This window comes from Jaculus jaculus, chromosome 16 (genome assembly GCF_020740685.1).
Source record: "Jaculus jaculus isolate mJacJac1 chromosome 16, mJacJac1.mat.Y.cur, whole genome shotgun sequence".
NCBI classification, from domain to species: domain Eukaryota; kingdom Metazoa; phylum Chordata; class Mammalia; order Rodentia; family Dipodidae; genus Jaculus; species Jaculus jaculus.
Window position 1 is genome coordinate 56,295,674 of NC_059117.1, and position 27,192 is coordinate 56,322,865.

A 27,192-nucleotide genomic window follows, 5' to 3' on the forward strand; every position below is an offset into this window, starting at 1 on the left:
AACCTCTGCTTTTCTGTGCTGCAGACTGTGAGGATCTCAGTGTGTGCAAGCACCAAGGATAGTTCTGATAATAGATGACCGATGTGAGCTGATTGGCTCATGTGTATTACTAGACATTTGAAATACAAAGTGATTAATTATAAAGTGATAGCAGTACAAATAGGGCTACTAAGCATTGCTGTGTGGCTATGTGTAAATACTGAGGTTGGGCCTTTAATTTGTTTTTTCTTAATCATATATATATATATATATATATATGCTTGCATATACATATATATATGTATATATATATGCTTACATATTTGTATATATACATGTGTCTGTATAAGTTTACTATATATATTTTTAGAGACAGAGAAATAGGCAAGACAGAGAGAAAGATAGTGAATTTGGGCATACCAGGGCCTCCATCCATTGCAAATGAACTCCAAATGCATGTGCCACTTTGTGTATCTGGTGTTTTGTGGATACTGGGGAATTGAACCAGGGCCATCAGGTCAAGCGAGTGCCTTTAATTGCTGAGCTATATCTTCAGCTCTTCTTAAATTTTCTTTTTTACTATTTATTTATTAGAGAGAGATAGTTTTATCATTTCTATTAAAATAAATATCACTAATATGTTGACTTGTGCATTTATTTATTTGTTTTTTATTTTTTATTTTTTGACTTGTGCATTTTTTAATACAAATTGTGAGCTTTCCAGAACATCATTGTTCTTGAATGGACTTTCAAATAACAAATTTCCCCTTTCCTTGAAGCAGCATAATAATTGAAGTTTAAAATTTAAGAAAAATTTTCGTGTTTATTGTATGGAACATGTTCACTTGTTTTGTCATGTAAGACCAAAAAAATTAAATTCTACCCATCTTTTCAAGACTGCAATAAAAAAATTTTAATGTGCTTCTCAGCTCTTGAAAGTTAGGAAGACATCAAAAAGGCCAAGATAATATTAAGATTAGGACTTCTAGTTTTTCTTTTTATCTTTTCTTTCCCTTTTCATTTTCTTTCTACCTTCCTTTTCTCCTTCTCTCCTTCTCTCCCTTTCTCATTCTGTCCCTCTTTTTTTTTTTCTTGATATTTGTTCTTTTACTTAGTATGTGACTATTGCTGTCAGATTGAAATACTCTTGACCAAACTCTCTATGACTATAGTATTTTCTTGGAAATTGTTTTAGTGCTGTTGTTCATATTACAAAATCAGTGCTTTCAGTAAGATGTTGGTTTTCATCTATCCTAAATTCTCCTTAGGAATGTGCAATTAAAGAAAAATCAATGAGGGATAGTCAGCAGAAAAAAGAAGAGGGGGTCTGGGCACTTAGGTACTAAATATGTATGTTAATTAGGAAAAAAAATTAGAAAAATATGAAAACAGATGTTACATAAATTATTGTACTCCCAGGACAATAGTAACTTATATACTGACAATAATTTTTATATGTGCATGTGAATGTCTATTTCTAGGTTTTTCAATATTTACGCAATTCCTTTGAGAACAAGGAGAAAATCACTGATACTCCTTCATTGAAATGATGGTAAACAGCTCTGGGTTCACACTTCTGAGGAGGTCTTAGTGTAGGGTGATCTCTCTTTCCTCACTCTTCTTCTAGTACTCTGTATTCTTTCTTGATTTCTCCAATGGTGTAATGGTCTGTTGTTTTATTGCCTATCTCTTGTCACAACAAGGGTCATGATCTTAACATTTGAAGAAATTGAAAATCATTCCAAAATTAAAAATTGATTTAAAATGAGTATTTAAATATTGTACTGCTGTTTTTTTTTTCAGTTATAATCTCACTTCTAAAGAAGTAAATATATCCTAAGTGGTGGTGACAATACATATTAAGCATTAATTAAATAGGCATTCACCGAATACATGTGCTATAGTTCAAAGATACCTGAATATCTTTCACTCTAAAGATTCTTCCACAAAACTATAAACTTAGATAAGAAATAAAGAGATATTTTGTTTTAGTGTTTAGTAATTTTTATTTCTACTATTGTAGAAACATGATGTGAATGTAGTATTTGCTGTCCAAGAAGCTGGTGATAATATGCAGATATTTCCCATATATGTAGTACAATATAGAAGTATCAGATCAGATTTAAAGTTAAAACAAGGAAATTCTACATTAGAATAGAATAAGCCATAGCCAACAGATCCCCATGACATGATGCTTATTGAGTAGTATAAGTACATTTACAAAGCCGTAGGTTGTTTCTGGAGAGCCCTCTCCCAGCAGAGTGGCATTTGTTATTTGGTCTAAGTAGTATATGATGCTATATCTTAGTGTGTTTCGTGGAACTGATTCTTACTGAGCCTCAGTAATTTGTAGCTAGTTTGATATTGTGGGTTTTAAATCTATGTTGCTGATTCGAAATTTATATTTATTACCTCACTGTTGGTAATTTTTCTCTCTGTGCTTGGCCCCAGCAGCTTGAAAGGGTAGTGACCATTAAGGACCAGTACAGAGGGACATCCAGAGGTGGACAGTGATATGTTTATTAATTCATTCTTAGTGAGTTTGTTTATTTATTTGTTTGGTTTTTTGAAGTATGCTCTCGCTCTAGCCCAGGCTGACCTGAAATTCACTATGTAATTTCAGGATGGCTTCGAACCCATGGTGATCCTCCTAACTCTGCCTCCTGAGTGCTGGGATTAAAGGCATGCACCACCATGCCCAGCTTCTGAATTTTATTTTTAATGAAATTGGCTATCAAGATAAAGTCATGATTGTGTACTTTGTGTAGAAACATGTATGGCAAGTATGATTTTTGGAAGTGCATTAATAAATTTTCTTATTTTTATCAAGGAAAAGACTGGAATTACTTTCTTACTAGAAATAATATTCGATTGTTATCAATTGATGTTTTCATTTATTTTACATTTGATCAATGCTTTGGCAGTTTTCAAGGCTCAGATTTCCATTTTTTAGATTATTCTAAAATGTCTATCATTTTACTTTGTCTTGATAGATTTGTTATTTCAATGCTTTTAAGTTGTTTTAATGAAAAGTTAAACAGAGTTGTCCCAAGTAATTTGTTTTAGGTGAATGAGGGGTTTTCAGAGTCTTTTTGTGGTAATGTCTTATATTGTTGCTATTACAAAGAGACTATCTTCCAGGATTGTTGATGGGCAAAGTGTTTAATGACTAGACTAATATTTGTTCCCCGTGAACCTAAAATATTTTTGCATGAATTATTTTAGTCTACCTTCTTGCATTGTGTGGTTTGGTCTAAATTTTCTACTGGCAGAGGAAGATGTAAACCTGTTTTATTTACTTTTCTAGGTGACTGTTTTTCTAGCAGCTCAGTTGAGGGAGAACTCAGCTGACTGCTCTTCAATTCCCACTTGCCAGCCATGGCTTGCATTTGTTGAAAACTGCTGTACTGAGCTGAAGTCGTGGATGAACTCTAAGAGCATGTATTTCTAGCTATCAAATAGACTTTAGGAGTGGTGAGCGATCTCTTGGAAGGTGAGTCCATACTCATTCATATGCATTTTCTAAAAGTGGATATTCTGTTCCTCACCATAGTAGTGTGTTCTAAAGACTTTTATTTTTTCCTTTTTATTGACAACTTCATAAGTATAAACATTGTTTGGTTGTTTATCTGTCAGATCTGTGTGCTCCACAACCTTGAGTGTGGGCTCCTCCTTCCAGCATTCAATCTTAGTACCCGGTCTCCTCTCAGCTCCTGCATTTTGCCCCTCCTTTCTTCAGTTCCTTTCCCTTTTCTCCTGGCTTTCCTTCACATTCAACTGTATCTTCAGGGGCCTTTCTCAACATTTTCCTGCCTGCAGTATCAGTCCTTTTCTTTAGGTAGTCTTTGTACCTTAGGCTGTTTATGCATATATATTACCCTGTCAGCATTCATTCAGTTTGTTAAGGGTGTGGGAAATGAGAATAATTTAGAGTTGAAATTATCTCAGGGTCAGTGTGGCTAGCTCAGTGGCAGCGCTTGCCTTCAACATGTGTTCCTGGGTTAGATCCCTAGCACCTGGAAAAAAAAACAACCCAAGGTCTTAACTCATGATGGTTGTTTTCTTCCCTATCGCAGCTCATTATAAAACATAAAATTTTCATTTATGAGATAATTCTTACAATTATTAAAACAAAAATTCAAAGAATTTTAAAGCTACTTAGGATCCATTTTCTTTTTTCTTTTTGTTTTTTTTGAGGTAGGGTCTTACTGTAGCTTAGGCTGACCTGGAATTCACTATGTAGTCTCAGGCTGGCCTCAAATGGCCTCTGAGGACCTCCCGAATGCAGGGCTTAAAGGCATACGCCACTATGTCTAATTTGGGATCTATTTTCTATTGAGGTCTGTGTATATTTATTTAATATATGCTTGGTACTGTAATTAAATTTATTTGTCTTGGGCTGGAGAGATGGCTTAGCGGTTAAGCGCTTGCCTGTGAAGCCTAAGGACCCCGGTTCGAGGCTCGGTTCCCCAGGTCCCACGTTAGCCAGATGCACAAGGGGGCGCACGCGTCTGGAGTTCGTTTGCAGTGGCTGGAAGCCCTGGCACGCCCATTCTCTCTCTCTCTCTCCCTCTATCTGTCTTTCTCTCTGTGTCTGTTGCTCTCAAATAAATAAATAAAAATTTTAAAAAAAAATTATTTGTCTTTATTAATGTATCAACTTCACAATTGCTGAAACCCTGCTTTAGGTTGGTTACTCATATGTTTTCTAACATTTTATTTATGTATTATTTGAGAGAGAGAGAGAGAGAGATAATGGGCTTGCCAGGGCATCCAACCACTGCAAACAAATTGCAGACACATGTACCACCTTGTGCATCTGGTTTACATGGGTCCTGGGGAATCAAACCTGGGTCCTTTGGCTTTGCAGGCATGCATCTTAATTGCTAAGTTATCTCTCCAGCCCTCATATGTTTTCTTTACTGACTGTCAGGACAAAAGGGCTGGGCAGTTTCTTCTCTCCTGGCTTTGTGTCCCCTCTCTCCTATTCAAGTGCCTTGGCAGAACTGGACAACTGCCAAGAAAGACTGGCATTGTCATTGGACTGCTTTCTGGATTCTAATACAGAGAACACAAGGATATATATAGCTCAGAATTTGAAAGGAGAATAAACCTGGCACTTTGAAATCATTCTTGGTCTGAAAAATTTTTACCTTTGTAAATTGTCTTAAGTTTTTCTTTTCCAAGTGATCTCTTTTAGTACTCATTCTCATTTTATTTAATACTTCCATGCTTTCAGTAAAAAGCAGGCATTTAAAAATATTTTTATTTATTTATTTGCAGGTAGAGAGAGATAGCAAGAAGAGAAACAGAGAGCTAATGGCACACTAGTGCCTCTAGCCCCTGCAAATGAACTCCAAATACATAGGCCACTCTGTGCATCTGGCTTTTTGTAGGTACTGGAGAATTGAACTCTGGTTTCTAGGCTTTGTAGGCAAGTGCTTTAACCATTGAGCCATCTCTGCAGCTCAACTGCAAGCATTTTTTTTCTGGTTATAAAAGTAATATAATATGTTAGAAAGCTTGGTACCGTAAAGTAAAAAAGGAATGACTGTCTTTAGTCCTACCATGTAGAGATAAACTGATGTGATATTTTAAAAATATACTTATAATTAATAATGATGTTTGATGATCATTGAATGATGTTTCATTGATCTCTGAACTTCAGAGATTTTTTTTTTCAAAATCACAAATATTCTTTTATTTATTTGATAAAGAAGAAAAGAAAGGAGACAGAAAGAGAGAGGAGTGCACCAAGGCTTCTTAATACTACAAATGAACTCCAGATGCATGTACCACTTTGTGCATCTGGCTTTACTGGGTACTGGAGAATTGAATCTAGATCAGTAGGCTTGGCAAACAAGTGCCTTTAACTGATGAGCCACTTTTCTAGCCTGAAATTGCATAGTCTTGCTCATTCACAATTAGACAAGATTATGAAAATCTTTAGAGATTTTTAAATCTATAGCAATAAGAATCTAAGGAAGGGTAAAGTAGAACTGTCATTTTAAGATGGATGGTTTATTGACATGAAATTTATGGAATGTAAAATCAACTACTTTAAAGTTAACAGTTCCATGGCATTTAGTACATTCGCAATACTGTACTTACTCTCACCTTTATCTAGTTCCATACCATTTCTATCACTCTAAGATAAAACTACATGAAGTATCTTATCGTTGTTCTGCCATGCCACTTTGCGTTCTTTCGCTGGTCCATGACATCTATCAGTCTTAGTTCTTTCCCCGTGAACTGTTGTGTTCTCTAAGTGTGCTCATATCGCATGTGACCCTTTTCTTTTGTCTGGTGCCTTCTATAAGTGTGGTTATACAGTGTGTGACCCTTTTGTATGGTGTATTCTGTAAGTATGTTTATACAGTATGTGACTCTTCTATGTGGCTTATTTCATTTAGTTGAATGTATTTATTTTTAGCTGTGTGATTTACTAGGTTTCAATATGCATTTATTTCTATGGATCCATTACCAGAGGAAACCCTTTGGAGTGCTCTATGCCATGACCAAGTTTTCTGTCTCAAACAATGAACTGGACAAGACACTGAGTAGTAGTAGTAGTGTCAGTATGGATATCTTAAAATACTAAAAGTACAGAATCGACTCCACTGGGTGGAAGTGGGCTCCAGCAATCACTTAGCTGGAGATTCCCTAGTTATTCTCTGAAATTACCTTCATGAGTTTAGGTGAAGCTAGGAGTCTGTCCCTAGGGGAAAGAATGGTGTATATCCTTACTGTGATTTTCAGATGGTTGTGGCATAACTGTGGACAATCTGCCCTGTACCATATAATATGCAATGTGTGTATGCCCTTCGTGTATATGTTTTCCTGGGTAGTCACGTCAAGGACAGATTGGCTTCACTGCATTTGCAAGCCTGATAACCTGTATAAGCCACCCACTTAAAGTCTGGCATAAAAAAAAGTAGATGCATTAACAAGAGACCCTGGCACCCATGTCCACATATGCAAAGAAATAAAAGTACATGGGCTAGGGAGACAGCTTAGTGGTTAAGGCATTTGCCTGCAAAGCCAAAGGATCCCGGTTTGATTCTCCAGGACCCATGTAAGCCATATGCACAAGGGGTTGCATGCATCTGGAGTTCGTTTTTAGTGGCTGGAGGTCCTGGCACGTTCACTCTCTTCTTCTTTCTTCCTCTTTCTTCCTCTTCCTCTCAAATAAATAAAGTATTTTTTAAAAGTACATTAATAAATAAATAAGTAAACCAACACATAACTACATAGTGGAACAGTTGTGCAGCACAGTCTCTGTATCAAGAGGAGATGTAAGGTCCTGGCTTGAAGTAAAGGGATGTAGGAGAAGACCACATAAGTGAAACCCAGGAAAATGCCAGGAAAACTTTGACATTCAGAATTTCTGGATGTAATATCAGTGGTTCCAGGAAGGGATGATCATGTGTGAAAACTTGTGCTGATAACTGAAGTTCCAGATACTGTGAATTGGATTTACAGCAGGAGGTTATTGATGCCTTGGAGAAGAGAAGCTTTGCAGAGGGACAAGAGTCTGATTGGACTATGTTAAGGGACAGTGGGAAGAGAAACACATACGAAAGTTAATGTGGAAGTTGGGTCAAAAGAGGTCTTTAAATTTTTTTTTGAGGCAGGGCCCCACTCTAGCCCAGGTTACCCTGGAACTCACTCTATAGCCCAAACTGGTCTCCATGTCCTACTTTAGGCTCCAGAGTGCTGGGATTGCCATCATGCTCTGCTCTGAGATTTAAAAAAAATATTTTATTGGTTTATTTGAAACAGGCGGGGGTTGGGTGGGAGAATGGGTGTACCAGGGCCTTTTGCCAATGCAAATGAACTCCAGACACATGGGGCACCTTGCCCCATGGGGGCTTACGTGGGTCCTAGGCAATTAAACCTAGATCCTTAGGCTTCACAGGCAAGTGCGTTAATCGCTTAGCCATCTCTCCAGCTCTGAGATTTTGTTTTTAATAAGAGAGAAATAGCTTACTGATGAAAATGAGTCAATAAACAGGAATAAATTGAGGCAAGACTAGAGAAATGTTAAATCAATATGCATAACTTGAAAAGATTATTTTAAATAGGAAAGTAAGTGATTTTGCCTCACATGGATTTACCTTGTTTGAAGCAGGGTCTCACTCTAACCTAGGCGGACCTGGAGCTTGCTCTGTAGTGAGTTGGTCTCGAACTCACCAAGATTCTCCTTCCTCAGCCTCCCTAGTGCTGGGATTAAAGTGGTGTGCCACCACTCCTAGAAATTTGGCTTGCTTTTTAATGGTAGGGGAAAGGTAGATGTCATGGAACAGAGTCATCTTTGAAAAGCTTATAGTTGGGGCTGAGGTGGTTCAGTGGATAAAGCTATCACCTATTAAGATGGAATATCTCAAGTCCAGTCCTCAGACTGCATATAAAAAGTCAGAAGCCATGGAGGGCTTCTGTAATTCCAGCCTGCTGATGCTGACTATGAGGTGGGAGGCAGAGAAAGGGAATTTCGTTGAGTCTTGAAAGCTTATAGCAAGCACAGAAAAGAACAGCAGAGTGAGAATACAGAGCAAGAAGTAAAACATTTAAAAAGCTTTTGATAGAAACTGCTATATGTAGTATTTGTGACATGCAGAAAGCATTGAGATTACCTATTTGTGGTTTCATTAGGCTTGCCCTCAAATGCTCACTTCTTGAATGACATAAATGAATATCTTCCATTTTTTATTTTTAGAAATTTTGTGGCTAAAACATTTTGTTAGTTGAATCAAGACATATAGCCCATCTTTATGAATATATCACTTTGTATGTTTGGAAAATTAATTGTGCATATTTGTGTAATATTTTCTAGAGAGCCACCATGGTCAGGTAAGTTCAGAAGTGAGGCTAGCCATTTCTGCCTCTTGCATCTTTGTGAGGTGATGATTCAAATATACTCACCCAAAATGAATAAATAGTACTTCATGTTCTGATTGCTTGAATTAGGGTGCAATCATAGTTGTAAAACTCTACAAATGCCAAGGATCTCTTCTCATTATGGTTCATATGTCTCCTGGGCACCTCAGTGCAAGACTATATTTCATAGTAGGAGTGCAACATGGGAGTAGAAGCCTTACATCTCGCTGTTGGTATGATTTGGTCACTGCTTCTGAGATGTACCAGTTGCTCCTCTCCCCGTTCTTCTTCAAGCCTTTGCTCCAAGTAGTGATATGATCCCTTGGACTGGGTGTTGATACATACTGCCATCGTTCTGGAATGTGATCCAAATTGCTTGCTTGCTGTGTTCCAATACTTTAATGTTCAAGTTAGCATCATAGGTGGCATAGGAACAGTTATAAGGCCAAAAGTTAAAAATAAAATCAATAACCAATGCACAGCTTTCCTCACAGCCCCTCCCACTAGTGAGTAATATCATGGATTTAAATGAATGATTTCAATTGTTTACCCATCCTCATCTTTCCCTAAAATGCGGCACAATTCCTTGATTGAGTTAGACATTTTGGATATCATCTCCTTTGTGTCCATACTTCACTTGTCCCCTTTGCACACACTAGAAACTGTCAGTTTCTTTATCTATTCTGTGGAGTACCTGCTTTAACAGAAGACAAAATATCTTTGATATCTCATCTTTTTTGTGGTCTGTGTGTGCATTGTGGTGTAGGTGTACATGTGTAGTGTGGTATGTGTGTATGCATATAGTATGGTGTCTGTGTGTATACATAGACTGGTGTGTGTTTCTATATGTATATAGTTTGTGTGGGGGCAAGTGAGGGGAACACCAGGTGGTTTGTGTGAGGTAGATGTGCTGCACAGGTATGTTTCTGTGCCACACCCCATGTGCTTGCCTGCACAGGGTGCACTCACCTGTGGTCGTATTTGGATGCCCTACTCCATCACTCTTCTGCCACTTCTTGAGTTGGAGTCTTTCACTGATCGTAGAGTTTACTATTTTTCTCCCTGCCTCCAGATGCCCCTGAAAGCCGTGGTGATTCTCTGGTCTCTGCTCCCTTGCTCTGTACAGGACTGGATTTACAGACGTGTAGCCATGTGAAGCTGTTTATGTGGGTTTTGGGGATCTAACTCCAGTGGTCTCTCTGGCTTCCACAGTCCTCCTGATTGCACAGGGAGTGCTGAGCCATCTCTCCAGCTTATCCTGTCTTACTGTGATTCACTCTTTTGGCAGAGTCTAGCTTATGGTATTACTCTTTAAGTGAGAGTAAATGTTCTCTCATTTTCTTTCAGAACGCACTTGCATTTCATCATGGTCCAACACGTAACTGCGTGTCCATTCAGAGTGCTTGTAGCACGCTGGTCTCATAGAAGTATCTGCCAGCACATCTGGGCTGAGAACAGTTGTCAGGGAATTCTCCATTTCACACCTGGGGTCACAGGTTATAGTTAATTCTTGCTACCATGTTAATGGATTCTGTTAGATACTTTATTATTTAAAATTTCATAATTTGTCCCCTTCCCTGCACTTCACCTGTACATTTCTGCAGTGTGTTCCTGTTTTGTCATCTTGGGTCTGATATCTGTGCTGAGGATTCCAACCTGAACTGTTTGCAGTGACATTACCCTTAAAAACACAGATTTGGTTGCAAAAACCTTAGTGCCAAAAGACCAACTATCTTTCTGTGATAGACCCATGTTCCCTTGGAAGCTGTGTAAGTTTAATAAGAAAGGTTATTACCTTTATGCTAGTAGTATATTATTCTGAGTCACACGCATTAAGGATGGCTTTTAGATTTTTTTATTGAATTGAAGTTTTCATTGATGCTGTTTGGGAATGTAATGATAGGTTAATATTAGGCTTATGGATTTTGAAATATCAGTGTTGAGGGCAATCAATGTGAACTCATTTACTCTTTAGATTCACACATGTTCATGTGTTCAATTGGCTTTCTGCAGAATTACTTTTTTTTTTGGCTTTGAGGTAAGGTCTTGTTCTAGCCCAGGCTGACCTAGAATTCCTTATGAAGTCTCAGGGTGGCTGTCAACTCACAGTGATCCTCCTACCCCTCCCTCCTGAGTTCTGGTCTTAAAGGCATTCACCACCAAGGCTGGCTCTAGAATTACTTTTTAAGCCATATGTACCTTTACTTTTAAATTGGGTTATATAAGCAAAATAGCTTATCTTTGTGCCAAATGCGTTATATAAGTTCTTTGAGGTTTTCACCATGTGTGAATTCCACACAGCCCTCACTTTTGTGGAAGCATAGAAATAGCCAATCCTAGATGAAAGTCTGGTGTAGAATCTATTTCATGTTTGCTTGCCCTCATTTTTCCAAAGGCTCTTTGAACAGTGAAATGGACCAACCAGTCTCCCTCAGCTCCTTGCCCTTGCAGTTCTAGTATTTTTTTGTGTGTGTGTCATTCAGAAGACTCATAGGAAGTAGCAGCAGTCTGTTGAATTGGAAGGAAGACCTTGAACTCAAAGCAATCCTCCTATGAGTGCTGGGATTGAAGGTGTGCACCACCACGCTTGCCTTTTTAATTTTTATTTTGTAATGACTTGGTAATTAACATTTCCCTTATTGAAGCAGAATAAAATTTCCAAACTTATAAATATACAGCCAAGCTTTATAAATGATATGCAAAATATTTTTTCCTTAATGAAGAGCTATGGCTTATCACTATGTTAGTGAACACTGGCTTAAGATATTTTGAAAACCTTGATCATTGGAGAACATTGGACACCTTGTCTTCTGTACCTTTGTTCAAAATGTTACATAAGTTTTTCTGTTATGTATTGCCTAGGCTGAGAAATTTTCAGTTTTCATGTTCAGTCTTACAAAGACTTAGAATTACATTCATGTTAGGAGCTGGGAAGGAACATAGCTCAGTGGTAGAGCATTTGTCTCTCCTGTGCAGATTGAACCCTGGATAATTTTTCGCAGGTTCAAGTTAGCTCAAGTTGTGTAGAATAAAACATCCTGAAAACAGAATAGCTATGTCATGTGTGTACTTGTGTGCAGATATTTTAATGTGTATAAACTGAACAAAGAGTGAAAGCACCTTCATAGCTAAGGGAGATGATCAGCGGAAGTTCCGCCTAATAATGTTACTTGACATTATTAGGCCAATGAGATTTAATATGTTTAAAAAATATTCTTGTTACTACTATTATAAAATACAGATGCTTATTTGTTAATTTCTCTTGAAATCATTGTTTAAAGAGAATTGTGTATCAGTAAGGCTTTAAAAACCTTGACATTATTTTAATCTGATAACAAATGGATTTAAGTTCACATTCTTTTGGTTGTTGGCAACAAATCTAAAACTGTATTTTTTGGATTTATGAGGATAAGTCCTGCTTTGGCAATCTTGTAGATCCTCAAGAGAATAGTTAAACAGTGATTAATCATTGTTTCTTCACTGAGTGTGCAGAAAAGAATGGAAAAGCTGCATTTCACACTTCTGAAGCAATTAATCCCCATGATCTTAGCCAGGTTTGCCTTGTAGATAAGTCGGGATACAAAACGGTACCTAATTTATCAATGTATGCATGCCATAAAGTATAAAACACACAATTTATTTCATATCATTTATAGTCAAATGTAAAAAAAGAGTGACTTTGCCATATCCAGGAGTGTTGTGTGCATTACCTTCATATAAACTAAGCACCAGAGATTACAATGGGATCCTGTTTATTGTGCACATCTGGTGCAGTCAGGATGCATTTTCTCATTCACTTGCTGGCATTTTTAGTGATTGTGGCATAAATCACCTTGCTAATCAGAAACATAAGTGACGTGAAGTCATCTCCTCTTTTTGAACAATGGGAAAAAACATATGGCTTCTTAGACAGTGCTTGCCTGTTACACTGTTTATGTGGCATTATTTTCTGTATTTAGAATTTCATATTAATTGCAGTGCTTTGGTTTGAGACATTAAACACCTAGGATTTGTGGTGAAAATATTTGTTTAATGTCATTTTTATAATAAACAAAAATGGAAAAATCACATACCTTACATTTGGAAAAAATTTCAAAGAGAAACTGTTTTGGAAAGAGTTTTTAAAAGCACATATATTTAAAAAGGCATATGTACATAAATGTATATATAAGAATAATTACAAATTATATGTTCTTAATTTTGCCAATTTCAAAACATGTCATTGATCAACATAAGTTATTATCCTTAAAGTACAAAATGTAATTGATAGTTGACTTTTCTAGAAGTACTTGTATTTTAATGTGAATTGTGGGAATCATTTGTGCTTATACATCAACGAAAAGTAAAAGGAAGTAACGCTTGAAAAGACTTAAAAAATTTGTATGTGCTTAGAAATTTATATGTGATGACACACACCTGTAATCCTAACATTGGGAGAACTGAGTTCAAAGTCAACCTACGTTACAGCTGGGCTGTGCAGTAAGACTGTTTGCCCTCCCGCCTCACACACACAAAGTAGTAAGACAATTTTTTTAAAAAAGGATATATCAAAACTTACCTATAAAAATGTATGTTAGTCCATTTGGACTAACCCTTGGGATGGTTTGCATATAATATAATAAAGTAGTTGAAATGCTTCTCTGAATTTTCTTAATAGAATTGACAGGTAACTGCTTAAAAAGGGTACATAGGGTAGAGATGAGATTTATTTTGTGAATGTATGTGCTGCTATTTTTGTTTAAATGTCAGTCATGATAATGTATTGTAGGTTTGTATGACTTGTAGATTACTGGACCCTGAATAGGAATAGGTTTTGAAAAGGTGCTTGAAGTTTTGAGTGAAGGTCATCTTTATTTTGTTGTAGAACCCTTGAGTATTCAACATACATAGGGGAGTAAGGACCCACAAATGAAATAAAAGTAACAGAGAGAGGTGATTTTTTTTTTTTCCAGATGTTAGTGCTAACTAAAAAATGCCACTATCCACATTCAAGTGTAGCATGCTAGTTTTTTAGACTTTTATTTTTATTTATTTATTACAGAGAAGGGGGGGGTAGGGAGAGAATGGGCATGCCAGGGCCTTTAGCCACTGCAAATGAACTCCAGGTGCATGTGCCACCATGAGCGTCTGGCTTACGTGGGACATGGAGAATCAAACCTGGGTCCTTAGGCTTTGTAGGCATGTGCCTTAACCACTAAGCCATCTCTCCAGCCCTAGTATGCTATTTTTGAAAAAATCATTCTTATAACTGAATTGTAACCTTTGTTTTTTGGATTAAAATTGTCTACTACTTTAAACAGGCTAAAATATATACCATCTTGTTTACTTCATGGCTATTCAAATTTCCTTTGTGCATTTAAAGCCTTTTCCTTTTTTCTGTCCCCAGTTACATCATCACCACCACCATTGTTGTTACTTTAACTTTGACTTGTATTTGTTAGAGGGCAGCTTACAAGTAGCATAGCTTCAGCAAGTGTTCATGTTCCCTTTTTGTTCATCACCATTCAGGTTCTAGGAGGACAGAGTGTTTGAAATTCAAGAAACACAACAGAAAAGAATCTCATATTTGCGTAAAATCATATCTGTTTTACATATAATCTTTCATTTTCAGGGAAAATATGCATCATTCTTTTCTGTGAGTCCATTCTTTGCCTTACATGGGGGTTATGCTGTGTTGTTTCATATAATTCCCCAAAGAAGATTCTGAACTGAGTACGGGCATAAAGAACAACCCCCTTTGCAGGACCCTGTCACTGATCGTCCAGCCTGTCCTGTTAGATTATTGCCTGTGGCCTTTCTCTATACTTGCTTTGTCTGGAAGCCGATTTGGGAACACAGACAGCAGCAGTTGCCTGCCAGGGAAGTTAGGTAGAGCTTTGCTGCCTGTTCTCCTGTGACACTGATGGTGGGATGCTGTTGGCCTAACACACTGAAAATGCTCAGTTGTAAAATAGTCCCAAGAAAAGGAGACATTTATTTGTGAATGCGAAGGCTGCACTTTGTGACATGTAATTCAAGAATTTTAAAAAAATTGGTTTTGTTTATTTATTTGATAGAGAAAGAGGCAGAGAGAGGGAGAGAATAGGCATTCCAGGGCCTCCAGCCACTGCAGACAAACTCCAGACACATGCACTCCCTTGTGCATCTGATTTATGTGGGTTATGGAGACATGAACCAGGATCCTTTTGCTTTGCAGGCAAACACCTTAACTGTGAAGTCATCTCTCCATCCCTAACTCAGGAATTTTGATGTAAAAATTAATGGAGTATATTAGCTATAAAAAATCTGTAGTGTGTTTTACTTGTTCTCTGTTGCAAGACAGACTTCCTAGGGCTAACTCATGATGCTGGTCGCTGGTAACTCCAAGCAGCATGGCAAAAGCCTGCTAACTGTATCCTAAGATTTCTGGGAATTGAAATGGGACTAGCACATGCAGAATGGCCCAAAGACATGGCAGGATTTGCTTACCAGGTGAATGTAGCAACTGTCAATGGTAAGAGCAGGAGAGGGATAGATTCCTGCATGTGAACAGATGAGGCATGCTTAAACTTGGAGGCAGTGGAATCCACTGACCTAAACTACCACAGAGAAGCACCCACTGAGTGTGACATGATAGATGTGCCATCGTTTCAATGTTAGCTGAATGACCCCGTTTGTTTGGAAACGTGCTGATCTACTTCAGAATGATTTTGAGAGTGTTCTAGAAAGACAGCTGATAGAAGTCTGACATCCTGCTTTGGGTTTAAAAGTAAGATTCATTAATTTATGAAATTAGAGCTATTTTATAAAATAATTGGCATATTTATAGAGACACTAGAGGTCTTTCTATTCTTCCTTCTTCTTTGTAACTTTTCCACCAAATACTTCTGGCTCAATACTATGACAAACTGTGTTATAGGTGCTGGATCAACAAAGCTCCCTAAGGAGGTTGAAATTTACAGAGACAGGTTGTCACTCGAATTCCCTTTTAGTACAAAGAATCATATGACATTAGCATGCATGGATGACAGTGGGTCTTAGAGAGGACTCTTAAACCACTGTAGAGGGAAGTTTGATTCTCAGACTTCTCAGGGCTTAGACTGCCTCTGCTTGAAGGATGTTGAAGAGAATAGAAGGAGAGGAAAATACTGCCTGTAGTGGCCAAGAAATGTTTGCAGTGCTACTTTATTTGTTAGGTTGCAGGCCATTAGGTTTGTATTTTAAGAAATAATTAGACCTGAGAATGTCTTTATGAAGAGCCTTGCGGATTATATTCAGCTTTAGCTTATTTATTTATTTTTGGTTTAGAGGAAAAAGGGGAAGAACAGAGGCTCATTGTATAGAAAAACCTCAGTTGGTAGGTGCTAAGCATTGTGACCTAATGAAAAACCTGAGCCAAGGAGAAGGGTGATCACATGTCAATGTTAGGAAGCATTTAAGGGACATTTAGCTATTAGAATTAGAGAACTTAAAGCCTAGGTGTTGATTAGAAGTCTATTTGCAAGCCAGGGGAGAAATAGAGGAATGAATTAATAATTCAGGTTAAAAATAAGGGAGAAGAGGGCTCAATAAGACAGCTCAGCAGTTAAAGGCACTTTCTTGTAAAGCCTGAAGGCCCTGGCTCAGCTCCCCAGTTATGCACATAAAGCCACCTGCAAAAAGTGGTGCAAGATTCTGGTGTTGGTTTGCATTGATAAGAAATCCTGGCATGTTCCACATACAAATAAAAAAAGACATCAAAGTAGAAGATGGTCTATGTAAAGAAGAGACTCAGTGGAAGAGAGATGGGGGTAGGGAGACAAAGGTAACAGGAGATGATACGGCCAAAATACACTACGCACATATATGTAAATTGTCAATATTCGAAGTTTGGCTGGGCATGGTGGCCCATGCCTTTACTTCTAGCACTCTGGAGGCCAAGGTAAGAGGATCGGTGTGAGTTAGAGGCCAGCCTGAGACTGCATAGTGAATTCCAAATCATCTTGGAAGCCCTAACTTGAAAAACCAAAAAAATTAAAAAATTAAAAAAATTAAATTAAAAGTTAGAAAGGGAGAAAACATTCAAAGGCCATGTATCCAAATGCTACTGGAAATGAATTTAATCAAGGTGTGATAACAGTTTTAAGTAAATACAAGCAGATTTTCCATAGTTGTCTCTGTAGAAAGGACCAGTCAGTATGCTAAAGCAGATAGGGAAGAAGGATAAATGGCGGGTGGCGTGATGAAGCAGTATTAAAATGCAACCCAAGATTATAGTGATAGGTGTATGAGTGTTTACTATAAAACACTTTTACCCTTTCTGTATATTTAAAGATATTTGTAATAAAGTGAGAATAAAACTAGAGAATGCTGTTAAAGTCCATTAGTATATGATTGATGGACAGATGGATAGGTAGATGGTTAATCAAGTATAATCAAATGTTACATGTCCTGTAAAGAGGATGTATGGGTCGTCTTTGTAATGTTGTTGTAAAGCTGAAAAAGTCTGAATAGATTCAGACTAAAATATTTGAGAGCTAGTATTACAAACAATGCTTGAAGTGCCAGCTCTGAACTCTAGGCATATAACCTGGGCAAGTCCATGTGTGAGTCACAGTTTCCTCATCTGTAAAGTACATATAATATCTACTTTGCAAGTTATTTTGGGAATTCTAAAAGCCAATTGCTGAAGTCTACTCAAAACACACCCAACATGGGATTGCCGAAGAAGGGCAGAAAGGTTGTTAGAGCCACAACTTGAGACATTATGCCCAAAGGCATTGCCTCTCCCAGTGACTCACTGCTGCTCCCACAATGCACAACCCACAATCCCCACGGAGATAACCTGCATCCCCAACAAGGAGGCCCCTTTGGGGGGAGATATCTGAAAACTTTTGCAGCCACAAAGTGATAGAGATTTTCATGCTCCTGAAAATACTGAAAGTATAAACTTAAAATTTATAGGTTGTGACTTGGATATTGTGAATGTTTTTAAATTTTTCTGGATAAATCCCTCTTAATTGATTAAGTTGGGGCCAAGGTGAGTCAAAAATCAGTCTCCATTTTATATATGTTGGTTAGTCTTTCAGAGCCAGAGCTTGGGCCTATGAATGGAAGGTATGAGGGGTCCTCCTTTCTAACCTAGCTGGGGCCTTTGACTATGTAATAGCTAGCAAAATGCTTGCTGTGCAATGTAAAAATATTTTCATTTTAGAAAGTCTTAAGTTTCTCAAAGTGGAGTTGCTGTGTACCTGTCAAATCAGTGGTTATACATCTGAATATATTTTATGCAAATTTGGGGGATTTAAAAATCTTGTTTGTTTTTTAGAAATACATAGTAAACAAAAATCATATTTGTAGCTAAATCTATACTTAAAATATATAATTTAAAATTATAGAACATAAACATATAAATACATACTTTATGACTGTACTGCTTAATTTTCAATATTACCTTTTCCATTAATTGAAATCTTTTTCTTATTTGTCCTAATAAAGTCCTTGGTTATTTTTTATGAAATAAACTTAGGTGTTTAGATTGTCTGAAGTTCAGCCTCAAGTACATTTACACAGCACATTCCTCTTTTTATTTGCTCTGTTTCATATTCATGGTGCATAAAAATTACTGAACTTTTTATATTTATGTAAATTTATTTAAAATTAAATTCAAATTTACTACCATATGTCTCAAAGGCTAAACATAATATAGACTATTATAATCATTTATATAAATTGGTTTTAAAAACCAGTTCAATATGTTTAATCAATATGTCATGAATTTCATATCTATGTAGTTGTCATCCTTGTAAATTCTATGACATGTACTTTTACAGCATACAGATTTTAGATAAAATTGAGTAGACTTTTCTAGCCTGCATTATGGAGTAACTTCTGCTATCATACAGTTGACTAATTTTATATCAGAAAAGAACCCTGATGCTTAAATGTAAACCAGGCAGAATTTGTTTAATCATCAAATTTTTCGGACATGGATTTTTATTTTAGCTTTTCAGTAACAGCTACTGATGGGATCTGTTTGTAAATCTTTACACGATGTAGAATAAGATGAAAAATAAATCTTTACTTCAAATAATTGCTGCAGAGTACCCATGTTCTTTTTCTGCCAATCTGTGACTACAAATCTGTATGAAAGTAGAGCCATTGCAAAGCATCTTTGACCCCATGCACCTGCCTGTGTATTTCATCACTCAGTGATGACTAAGCACCTCAATCTGCACAGGCACAGGCTGGATCTGTGAGCTTTTCTTAAGTAAAATGTACTTTTATATTTATGTAGTTGAGGCAACTACCAGGTTAGGTATATCAATTGCTCTATTACCTGAGTAAAAATTGAAGCATGAGTAGAATTTTGGCAAATTTAAGATAGAATGGACAGATAAAAGTCCATATTAGAAAAAGGGCAATAATGTTTTTCTTAAGCAAACTTAGAAGAGTCATTAATTGTAATACAACAAGTAGATGTTTTCATTCACTTTTAGTAAAAATGTATTTTGCACATATCATTGATCTTACTGTTAGTGCAGTATATTAGTTTTCTTATGTAATCACTAAAATCAGTTATTTTATATAACCTAATGGTTCATATATATATATATGTGTGTGTGTGTATAAACAATATTGTGTGTGTGTGTGTGTGTATGTGTGTGTATAGAGGTGGGAGGGACAGTGAATTGGCTCACCAGGGCCTCCAGCTACTGCAATTGAACTCCAGACACATGTGCCACCTTGTGCACATGTGTGACCTTGCATGCTTTCATCACTTTGTGCATCTGGCTTACGTGGGACCTGGAGAGTCAAACATGGGTCCTTAAGCTTCACAGGCAAGTGCTTTAACCCCTCAGTCATCTCTCTAGCACCACATAATGGTTCTTAATGCTTAATAAAAATACCCAATATATTTTTGAAAAAGCAGTTTTCACACATCCCGTGATAGTGTTGTTTTGTAATCAAGTCACCTTGGGTTGATCTGCTTAGTCTCTTGAGTCAAAGGATTAGAATTCCTTGTTTTAAAAAGTGATGCAGGGCTGAGAGATTGTTTAGACATTGAGATGCTTGTCTGTGAAGCCTGAGGACCAAAGTTTGATTTCCTAGAACCCACATAAGCCAGATAGATGCACATAGTGGTACATGCACCTGGAGTTTGTTTGCAGTGCTTAGAGGCTCTGCCATGCCCATATTCATTCTCTCTCTCTCTCTAAAATAAATAAAAATAAAATATTTTTTTTGAAGTGATGCACACCTTTGTTTAGCAGTCCCTGTCCCTCTCATACTTCCTTCCCCGTTCTGTTTGCCAAAGGTAGAGTTTCTTTAAGTAGTTGACTGTTAGGGTCATTTGTTCTGTAATCTTATTCTTTATGCATTAAAAAATGAATGGGGGCTGGAGAGATGGCTCAGAGGTTAGGGTGGTTACCTTTAAAACATAACCGCTTAGGTTTGATTCCCTACTGTACACATAAAGCCAGATGTGCATAGTGGCACATGCATCTGGAGTTTATTTGAGATGGCCTGAGGCCCTCGTGCTCCCATTCTCTTATTCTCTTTCTCTCTCCTTGAAAAAAAAAAAAAAAAAGAATGGAGAGTGTAGGAGTAGGTTCACTTTGAATATCTTTTGCTGTGATTCTGAAGCATTATTTTCAAAGCCCTCTGTCTTCTATGAAGAGAAGAGTTGGAAGGAAAAGAGCGGTGATACACTCTCCTAACTCCTGCTTTTTTTCTCCTCATTCATTAGGTCAGGATTTTCTTATTTTTAACTTACTTGTATGTAACTTGATTACTCCAGATGTCTTTAAAAAATTCTTTACTTTTTAAAAGTGCTCATACCTCACCAGTTAGGTACTATTTTGTTTATTGAGACAAATTTCTAATTGTTTTCCAAAAGCATTGAAGGCTGAAGACTAAGTAATTTATTTTCAGTATTAACTGCTGTGCTATATGTACATTTTATATTTATGTCAGGACAGGGCTACAGAGGGGTGCTTTAGAACCACCTTTTCAGCTCTAAATAGCTATTGTGTACATATGGTAAGGTACTGCTGCTTAACAATTAGTAACTGCTTTGATGAAACTAAATTACATGTTTAAGTTCCCATCAGGAAGTCGCTTCACATATCTGTATTAATGTATTCAAGGCTCGAGAAGGAAAGTTAATTTTCCAGCTTAAATATTTAATTCAAGCTTAAAATTTAGACTGTAATTAGAGCTCCCAAATGGCAGGAACATGGAGTATTTGTCCATTTTAATTAGATTGTTGTTTACCTATTAATTATATATCATATCTTGTCATATAGTTTTGATGGTAACAGATGGTGCTAGGAGTTAGTAAGGGTTTGAACCAAATAAGATTCCACATGATTTATTAAGTTACACTTTATTAGTGAGTGGTCTGCTGAAGTCAGAATAAGAACTGTGGAGCATTTCCCTCATTTTAGTAATTATTTTGTGGGTTTTTAAGAAATATTGAACATAGTAATGGCTTAGGTGAGTGATACCTCTTTAGGATAAGACAGATTAATATAGGCTTCCTTTTAACTGATATATATTGTTAAATATTATATTTGGTTTGAAGTTTAACACATTTTGTTAGGGTAATGTTAGAGAGCCAGAATTTTATTCCAGGATATACATATAATGTATATTTTACATAGTTGTATATTTATTTCTGTTTATGACATGTGATATGAAGAATCATAGAACAGAGATTGTTTTATTTTGTAAAGCATTCCTTCTCTGACTTTTGCACATAACAAAGCGCTAAGGTCCTTTTCTTAACAGGTTATCTATGGGTCATCTCCTGTGTTCAATAAAGTTGACCAGCAGAATTGAATTTCTGTATTAAAAATCTAAATGCCTAAACAAGTAAAAAACCTTCTAAATTCGTTGAAGATTTTGTTCATTGTATTGGTTGCCAGATTGCATTCCTAATGTGAACCAACTTTCTATGTCCATATATATGGGGAAACAGACAAAATAAGAGATGAAGGGTGAAAGGAAGAAAGATTGGAAGTTTTCCTCTTACGTAGTTTATTTGAAAATTAATGTAATCTCAATTACTTTAAAAGTAAAGTTGTTATTAATGCTTCACTTTTAAGGTTCTTTCTTTGAAAAATGTTCTAGTTTTTAAGTAGCAAAGGAACCAGAAGGTTTCATTTTACTAATTTGAAGATTTGTTCCACAAGGGCTCTATAACAAAGCATGGCCTTCTGTCACTGAGGCAATAAGCAGCTTTTTTTTTTTTTTTAATATATATATTGGTTGTCTTAGGTCCAGTTTGTGTGTTTTGATTTGTCTTCACTTGTGTTAGTTAACTTTTATCATGGCCAGAATCTGAGATAAACTTTCCTTCGGTTTGCGCCTGGGCCTGGGGGTGAGCTGACACTTCACGGTTTAAATGCCTGGTGGAGCACATGTGCTGCTTTCATGGTCGAGAGCCTTAAAGGAGTGTGAAAGCAGAACGAGCCCGTCCTAAAGGCTTCACCAGTCCCTAAAGCTTTACACTTGGGTGATGCCTTTACTGTGTACATTTTGGGTGACACGTAAATTCCAAAGTGTACACCTAGTTAACTCATGTCATTTTTGTAGAAATATGGTTATTTTGGGCATCATAATTCTTTATGGTGGGGTGGAAACAGTACTTGTGAGCCTGAGGCAGGAGGATTGCCACAAGTTTGAGGTTGGGCTGGTCTGGGTAGTGAGTTCCAGGCCATCCAGGAAAAGAGAGAGATGGGGAGGTAGGAAGAGAAAGAGAGAGTAGGAGAGAAAGTCTCAATAAAATTAGCTTTGCTTTGAAAGTTTTAATTTTAAACATGTCTGTCCTTTGGAAAAGCATGGGACTATATTTTCCTTAGCAGATTTATTAAGTGTAATATGCACAGTTTTCAAGGAAGAGAAAAGTAAACTATGTAAGTTACTCTTAACTTGGAAAGAGACCCTTTTAATGCAATGAGAAGATGGTTTCAGTCCTCCTTTGAAATTCTGTGAATGCATTGTTCATCTGTTTTATTATATAGTTTTATCTGGGGCAATAAATACTTTTACATACAAATAAAAGGCTCTTTGATGATTGTTAACAAAAGCAACAAGTGAAAAAACAAATGAGGTTTTCTTTGGGTTGATGTTCTCAACTCCTGGCCTATCCATTCACTCCTTGTGAGGACTTTTATTTAAGCAGCCAGCTGTGTGTGTGTGTGTGTACATACATAAATACATACATACATACATATACATATACATACATCTTTTCCAAAGAGAATGATAGTACCTTATACTTTTCTCTAATTTTTATAAACTTTCTTCCTTAAAATGGTAATTCCTGAAATTATTTCAGAAAATGTGCTATTTGATTAATTAGTCATCATTTGATATTGAAATAAGCCGTGGCAAAGTGTAACTGAACCTTAAGTACTTGCTTGAAGCAGCAGATTCAGAAAAGACACTTGGTGAATGGCTATTGTAATTTTGTGAATCAGTGAGATACAGTAGTGACCATAGGGTAAAGAGGGTGATTTTAGGATTAAGCTGCTAGTAATAGGCAATTGATGTTTTTGAACAGTGGCTTACAAACCGAACATGGCCTGTTAAGTCAGCTCCTCAAACATAAACATTTTCCTGTGAACAGGCTCGTGGGATAGTATAGTACTGAAGCAAAACCAAGAAAATAGTAATTATTCTAAATATTTGGGAGTAGTGATATATTTCAGCTCATAAACAACTAACTTCTTGTTTTTAGAACTTGTTTCTCACATGTTTCCAGAAAATCAAAACTAAGGAATATAAGTTATAGTGTTTTGATTTGCTTTACATTATATATATGAAAAATGTAAAGCAATTTTGGTTTTGTGAGGTAGAGTTTCTCTCTCCAACCTAGGCTGACCTACAATTCACTATGTAGTCTAAGGGTGGCCTTGAACTCACAGCAATCCATCTACCTCTGCCTCCCAAGTGCTGGGATTTAAGGGGTGTGCCATCACACCCCACTTATATATTTTTTCAAATAATTGTTTAGTGTTATTCAAAAAATGTTGACAGTGATACAAATCAGGAGTACTCTAGTCTCCATTTTGTAGATAGCCAGGATTATAGGTCTGAAGGGAATACACAGGTATCTCTATGTCTTGATGGAGCTGATTAATACTGTATTTTTTAATAAAAGGCCAGAAAACCCAAGTCCAGGAACTGAAATAGATAAAGCCCTGACTCAACAAGGTGTTAGCTGATTACCAGTTCTTCCTCCTTTTTGGTGGGTCATTGTTCCATTTGAGGGACCCCACATGCCTTTGTCTTAAATCATCAGCTCTTCAGGCACCCCCTCATACACCCAGAATAACCAACCAGCGTACCCAACTCAGACCTAATTTATGTCCCCTAAGGGCATAGTTGGATCAAAGTTGTCATGGGTTACCCTTTGCTTTTATGTGTCAGCATTCCTGATTTTCATATTTCTGGATTAGTTCAGTTTGTATTCCTCATGGTGGCATGACCTTTCTCTCAGCAATGTCATCTATGTCTTTGACTTCAGTTATAGTGTCCTCCAGCCTACTATATCAGAGTGACCTTCAGGCCTTGTGTCTCCCTGCCTACTTAATATCTATTTACTTGGATTCCACAAACATTCCTTCAATTTAGTGAATTTAAACTTAAATTAATATGTTTTCCTTTATCTGGCCCTTCTCTGTTCCCTTTTCCCAGTTTTAGTCACTAGCATCTTCATGTCCACCTGTGATCCAACCTCAGAAGAAATCATCAGCAGATGTTCCTTTGTTGGGTTCAAAAAACTGATAAGTTCTACAGATCTGTTTTGAATTTAGTGTTAAACACTGAAATGTGTATTCTCAAACATGTGTATTCTCGGAATCTTCATATCCGCATAGTCACTTTGGGTTTGGATTGGAATTATGTTGGAGGCACATTTACTGTGAGGGTTCTTATCTCCCCATAGTGAGTCTCACCCAGGAGCATGCCGTGCCCTTGCTGGATTCAAGTGCGGTGTCAACCCTTCAAACAAGTCATGTGCTCACTCCTAGATTTGTCAGAGACCACTGAACTGGTTGTTGCTGCTGTTCTGGGATATTTTCCTTGCGATTGCTTTCAGGTTTTTTAGTGTCTGCATAGCTGCTGACACATAACTCAATATTCACTGAATTTTGAGCAACTTTTAATTTACTGTGATGCTATATTTTTCCAAGTTATGTAATCACATCCATTCTATGATTTAATTTATTTTTATTTTTCTGTACATGTATGTGTGTTGTATGCCTATGTGCAGGTGCATGTGTGCTCGTGACCATGTAGAGGCAGAGATTGACATCATGTGTTTTCCTGGATTGAACCCAGAGCATGCTGGTTCAGCTAGTCCAGCTGGTCAGCCTGCCCTGGGGATCCCCCTGTGCTTGCCTCCCAAACAGTGTGGTGACCGGTGAGCTTCCATGCCCACCCGGCTGGGAATCTGGGAATCCTCGTCCTCACACCACAAATGCTTTAGCTACTCTGCTGTCCATCCCTTCAGCCCAACTTCAGTTTCTTTTTTTGGGGGGGATGGATATCATCTCATTCTAGTTCTGGCTGACCTGGAATGCAGTCTCAGGGTGGCCTTGAATTACAGTGATCCTCCTATCTCTTTTCCTAAGTGATGGGATTAAAGGCATGTGCCACCATACCTGGCTCCAACTTGAGAGTTTTTTAAAATGATCTTGTATGTTGGTAGTATCAACCATAGTTTATAATCTTGTCATCCTTTTAAAATTTATACCTCCCATTTCTTGTTCTATTGGCTTGTTGGAAATCTTCCCAACAATATTGAATTAATATCATTAACATCAGTAGCCAATAAATATGATTTTTTTTTATCAGAAAATGAAGCCCACTTGTTTTTATAGGCGCTACTTGTGTGTTTGCCTCATCCTATGAATACTATATGCACGAGGTGATATTGTATATTTTCTTGATCAGTTATTTTTAATTTGGGATTTACTGTTAAATTGCATTAAAGATTTGCCACAGTACTTTTATTTATTTATTTATTGCTTCAGCTGCTTTGTGAAGTTAGTAAGTACATTTTGCAATATTAAACTTATTTGTTCTTGCAAGTTGCAAGCCTGGTTCTTCGTGAGGATGTGTTGTTGTATAGTGAGACCATCCTTACCCTTTTCCTTTCTTTTCTTTTGCTATTTTGTTTTGGTGTTACAGGCATACTAACATGAAATGAAGTGAACAGATCCTTTTTTAAAATTTATAAAACAGCTGAAACAAACTAGGAATGATCAGTTCATTGAAGGTTTTCTAGGAATTTTAATTTTGGTATGTCTTTGAGGACAAGGAAATTGGAGTGGGATAGGAAAGAAAACTGACTCCATGTCTGTTAATCTTCTAAGACTATTAAAATGCATCAATGAAATCTTTCTTGGGATTATTAATTTCTGATTGCATTGAAATCCATTTCCTGTGCATGTTTTCTACTTTTTTATGTGTGCATGTATATACATATATTCACATGCGTGAGTGTACATGTATGGGAATGTGTATGATTATACATGCATTTGGAGACCAGAGGTTGATGTCTGGTGTCTTTCTTGATGAATTTCCACATTTTTTAGCTAGACACTCTCTCACTAGAGCTCAGAGCTTACTCTTTGGGTTAGTGTAGCTGCCATAATTGCCTCAGGATCCCAGACTCTATCATGAGTGCTGGGAGATTGGCATGCCATGCTTGCTAGGCATCTACTTGGGTGCTGAGGATCGGAACTCCCATCATTCTTGAAGTCCATTTGATATGGACTCTACTATTTGGTGTTGCTATTCAGAATGTCTTGGCTGTTACTGGTTACTGTTACTGTTACTTGACTGATACTAGATTATAATTACAGGCAATAATTTCATGTTGATTTATATATAATGTGACTCTGCTGTTAAGCTTATTTTCTAATTTCCATCAACTCAAATTGGATTTTATGAAATTAAAAAAAAAATTTGTGTGTAGTACGTGTGAAGGGGTATGTGTATGGTATATGCATGTTTATGTGCAGATGTGTGCACCCTGTGCATACATGCTTAAGGAGGCCAGAGGAGAGTGTTGGTTGTTCCCGCTGTACTGCTCATTCACATTTCCTTGAGATGGAGTATCTTGGATTCCAAAGCTTGCCGTTGTTGCAAACCCTTGTGATGTTCTGGTCTGTGCTCTCTATGAGACTGGGGTTATTGATGTGTGTGGCATACCCATGAGGTGCTGGGGAACTGAACTTAAAGAGGTCTGTTCTTACCTGCTTAGCCATGTCTCCTGCCTTTCACATTGTCTTTTAAATAAAAGAATTAAGTGTTAGAATTTTGAGAGCAAATCCTTTCATGTTTTGGGTCAATATTAAAACT

The 27,192-nt window shown here is 37.0% G+C and overlaps 1 protein-coding gene across 4 annotated transcripts in view; it reads left to right on the plus strand.

The window, feature by feature from the left end:
- Tbc1d5 (TBC1 domain family member 5) overlaps positions 1 to 27,192 on the plus strand; it is a 453,289-nt gene that overhangs the window by 116,572 nt on the left and 309,525 nt on the right. For 3 of the 4 annotated variants that reach the window (XM_045136200.1, XM_045136201.1, XM_045136203.1), the window contains one exon: positions 3,287 to 3,472. The exons of the other annotated variant lie outside the window; for it this stretch is intronic. The gene's annotated coding sequence lies outside the window, so the exon portion shown is untranslated. The remainder of the gene's footprint in view (positions 1 to 3,286; positions 3,473 to 27,192) is intronic. 4 annotated transcript variants of the gene reach the window in all.